The sequence below is a fragment of the Nannospalax galili genome, unplaced genomic scaffold, assembly GCF_000622305.1.
Source record: "Nannospalax galili isolate Female #2095 unplaced genomic scaffold, S.galili_v1.0 scaffold543, whole genome shotgun sequence".
Taxonomy (NCBI): Eukaryota; Metazoa; Chordata; class Mammalia; order Rodentia; family Spalacidae; genus Nannospalax; species Nannospalax galili.
The window spans coordinates 404,757-405,431 of NW_008352270.1; positions in this window are offsets into that span (position 1 = coordinate 404,757).

Consider the following 675-nt stretch of genomic DNA (forward strand, 5'->3'; position numbering starts at 1 on the left):
ACCATCTTGTTAGCCACTTTGTGGGTGCTGGGAATCAAACCTGGGTCCTCTGTAAGAGCAGTCAGTGCTCTTAACCACTGAGCCATCTCTCCAGCCCTCAACAACATATCTTACTTTGAAATGGTTTATCAATCTTGGTCTCATATATATAAATGGGGACAGTGAACTGAAGCTGCAAATTCCTTTTTTTTAAAGGTTTTCTAGAATACCAAAGATTACTATTTTAGCCTTTTAAAAAATTTTATTTTTATTTTATGTATATGAGTGTATTGCCTGCATGTATGTGAGCACTCAGCAGTTAGGAGCACTGACTGCTCTTGCAGAGACCCAGGTTTGATTCCCAGCACCTACATGGCAGCTAACAATTGTCCCCAGGGTAACCTGACGACCTCTTCTGACCTCCACAGGCATCACAGCACAGGTGCACTTAGATGAATACACGTTAAACACTCATATACATAAAAATAAAAGTAAATACATAAAATATTTTTTAAACCTCCCCCATAACAATATTTAAAAAGAATTGGTTGCCGGGCGTTGTGGCGCACGCCTTTAATTCCAGCACTCCAGAGGCAGAGGCAGGCGGATCTCTGTGAGTTCAAGGCCAGCCTGGTCTACATAGTGAGTTCCAGGACACTCGGGGCTACAGGGAGACCCTGTCTCAAATAGACCAAA